The following is a 3,652-nucleotide window of genomic DNA, read 5'->3' as shown; positions in this document are numbered from 1 at the left end:
TTTCTTCACAAAAATATAACATGGACTTTAGAATAAAAGTATGTGATTACTAAGCAATGCATGAATGTTCAAGCCTTTAAGAAATATTGATTATAATTGGGAAAAGATTTTGGATTAGGAAGAATATTTTTGGTCTAATCTCGTATCTCTTTCAAAGAGGTTCTTAGATTTCTGTAGCTAATGAAAAACATATGAGTTTACGACCATGTTTAATTTGGGGGACGTTTGTGATACACCAAAACAACATGTTGTGTTTCCCGGGATTCGAACCCGAGTCTATTGCTTGAAAGGCAATTATCCTAACCGTTGGACTACAAACGCTTACAGAATTCAATAAAAATATTGACCGATCTATTATTAGTTTGTAAGTGGTAAATAATCTTCTCAATATTACATATGAGCTAAACAATTTACATATATTTTTCTCAAAATAAAGAAAAATCATATCACGTTTGTTTTCAAGAAATCATGTATCCCTCTCATCAAAAATAAAACAATTAACCTCTATAATTCTTTTTTATATCATTCTTTGTCTCTGTTCCTCACTTTATTTATTTCTTTGTATTTGTTTTTTGTTGTTGGTGGGTATCATGTCTTATTTATGTATAAGAATACGAAGATGGATTGAGAGAATTCTTTAAGTTTGTTGTTGATCATGCATAGAAAAGCAGGATTTGCTCTTTTTTAGAGTGTTGTTATACAAATATTAGTGGATACACTATTCGCAAGAAAAAACTAGATCCAACAATAAAAAAATATATATACATCTAATATTTTCTAAAAAAGATATGCATGAATTTGATCGTTTTAATAAGCTTGTGCATTTAGTTGAAAAGGAACTTTTGATTGTCCATAAAAATTTGAAAGGTTGGAAGTAATGTTTATAAAATGTTGCATGCTAGGTATTTTAAGTTCACGTGATTGTAATCGTTCTTTATATTGTAAAACATCAACCTATAAAATGGATCTTCTAAACAGAACTTTAACAACTTTGGTAACTTTGGTAAGAAATTTTTTAACCGACAATAATGTGTTCCCTCGTAAAACGTATGAAGCTCAACTTTTTTTTTGCAATTCATTGGCATGAATTATAAGAAGATAGTTGTTTGTACTAAAGATTGCATTTTATTTTAAAATGTGTATGCATCATTAAATACGTGTCCTACATATATAAATTGGTATGTGCTATAAGAAAGAAAATAAGAAAAAACTTTATCCAAAGAGTTAGGTTATTTTTGATAATGTCAAGATTTATGAGCGTGTATCAGAATGCAGAAGGTGAAAACACTTAATGTTAAGGTTACTGATTGATTGGTTAAACAACATACAGAATTTTCTAAATAGAACTATAATGATTACCAATATTTATGAAAGAAGGTAATAGGTCATATGCTTTGCATTGTCTTATCTTTTTTGGAGGCAAGAGATAACTAAGGTGTCATCTTATTTTTCTTGGTAAGATTTTCTTCACAAAAATATAACATGGACTTTAGAATAAAAGTATGTGATTACTAAGCAATGCATGGATGTTAAAGCCTTTAAGTAATCTTGATTATAACTGGCAAAAGATTTTAGATTAGGAAGAATATTTTTCTAAATAGAATTATAATGATTACTAATATTTATGAGAGAAGGTAATAAGTCATATGCCTTGCATTGTCTTATCTTTTTGGGAGGCAAGAGGTAACTAAGGTGTCATCTTATTTTTCTTGGTAAGATTTTCTTCACAAAAATATAACATGGACTTTAGAATAAAAGTATGTGATTACTAAGCAATGCATGGATGTTAAAGCCTTTAAGAAATCTTGATTATAACTGGGAAAAGATTTTGGATTAGGAAGAATATTTTTGGTCTAATCTCGTATCTCTTTCAAAGAGGTTCTGAAATTCTAGTTATCAGACTTTGGATGTCACACTGGTTGTTATGACATCCAATTCTGCACAGACAGGGATTATGCAGAACTTAACAGTAAGTGCAATAAATAACACAAGTAATTGTTCACCCAGTTCAGTCCAACATGACCTACATCTGGGGGCTACCAAGCCAGGGAGGAAATCCACTATTAGTAGTATCAATTCAAAGCTAAACTCACCTGTTTACAACTTATCACTTAATCCCTACCCAATGCAATTTCAATCTTAACCTAAGATCAGAGTTCCTACTCACTCCCCCTCAATCACCTCAGTGATATTAAAAACACTTTGAAGTCACACTTCAAAAACAATTCTTGGTTATGCTTCACAGCTTAAACCAAGATACACAACACTCACGCTTAAAAGACTTGGCTTACAAGATACGTCTAATTCTAGACTCACAAAAATACAGCAGTGAAGTAAGATGGACACACTAAATCTTCACGCCTCAAAATCCCTGAAACTGAATGGAGGAATGCCTTCCTTTTTATATTGCAGCACCTGGGCTTTTGCACCTGTATTTTCCTGAATTTTAGGTCACATAAGTTCCCACAAATTCAATATTTAGGTTGCTAACAAATAGGCTATTTGTTAGGTTCATTGAATGTAGCTTGGTTGTTGATTTCCTGAATTTTCTCTAAGCTGTTGACTTCCTAAAGAATAGCCTGAGAAAGCTGTAACAGAAAACTGAACAACCTACAATTTAGCATATGCTGTCAGGAATGAATGTCACGACATTCAGCTTGACATCAAGGTCCATATGCTGAGTCTGTTTTTCCAGAAAACAGACTGTACAAATCTGCTGACCTGTACATGATCAAAATGACCATACTACAGTACCAGCTTACATTAGTAAATGTCAAAGTGTCCAACTTAACATTTACACAGTTGGCCTTAAGTTAGTTCTTTTATTCTCTTGAAGAACAAACTAAGTAAAATGCTGAAGTATAGCAGAACACCACTCTGCCCAATCTTCAGTAGCTGCTGTCAATGATGAATGTCACAACATCCAGTTTGACATTCAATCAGTAGGCCTTATGCCAGGTCTGGTTCTTCCTTGATAACCAGACTGCAAGTGAATACTAAGTTCTAACAGAACTCCTGATGTTCTATTCCTTAGTATCTGTTGACAGGTATGAATGTCACAACGTCCAGTTTGACATTCAATAAATCTTGTGTTAGCTAGTCCTGCAGTAACTACAATGTAGTCACATATGCATGTCATGACATCAGTCAAGACATTTGTGTTTTACCATATAATGCAGCCAATTAAACACCTACAAACTCCCCCTTTGGCAAATTTTTGGCTAAAACACTTTGATCCCCATAACAGAGTTCATAGCAGCGGAAACACTCACCTAGCAGGAAATAATACTAGCTAAAAACACTCAGAGTGGCAGCACACTCACACACATGGAAGTTAAATAAAAACTTCACATAGCAGCACACACATATTAGAAGTTGCACCTAAACTTCAATATCTGCTGCAGGGGGGGGGGAAGTTAAATAAAAACTTCACACACATATCAGCATACACACAGATGCATACAACAGCACGCACACAGAAGCTAAATACACACTTCATCACACAGCAGCTGTAGTGGGGAAAACTTCAATCTGTCATGAATGGGTACCTGTTTTAATAAGGTTTAACAATGTAAACTTCTGTTGTCCTGGGGTATCACTTGTCACTCCCCCTTTTTGTCAAAAATGTTGCCAAAGCAACACTTTAATATAC

At 33.4% G+C, this 3,652-nt stretch overlaps 1 non-coding gene across 1 annotated transcript; it reads right to left on the bottom strand.

Annotated features, from left to right (window-relative positions):
- Positions 1-249: 249 nt before the first annotated feature.
- TRNAE-UUC (transfer RNA glutamic acid (anticodon UUC)) lies at positions 250-321 on the bottom strand. Its single transcript has one exon. It is a non-coding gene; the product is annotated as a tRNA-Glu (tRNA).
- Between the last annotated feature and the right edge of the window lie 3,331 nt (positions 322-3,652).

Source organism: Lathyrus oleraceus, chromosome 1 (assembly GCF_024323335.1).
Source record: "Lathyrus oleraceus cultivar Zhongwan6 chromosome 1, CAAS_Psat_ZW6_1.0, whole genome shotgun sequence".
In the NCBI taxonomy this organism is placed as follows: Eukaryota; Viridiplantae; Streptophyta; class Magnoliopsida; order Fabales; family Fabaceae; genus Lathyrus; species Lathyrus oleraceus.
The sequence above is the reverse complement of the archived record's forward strand: the minus strand, read 5'-3'. Positions and strand labels throughout refer to the sequence as shown.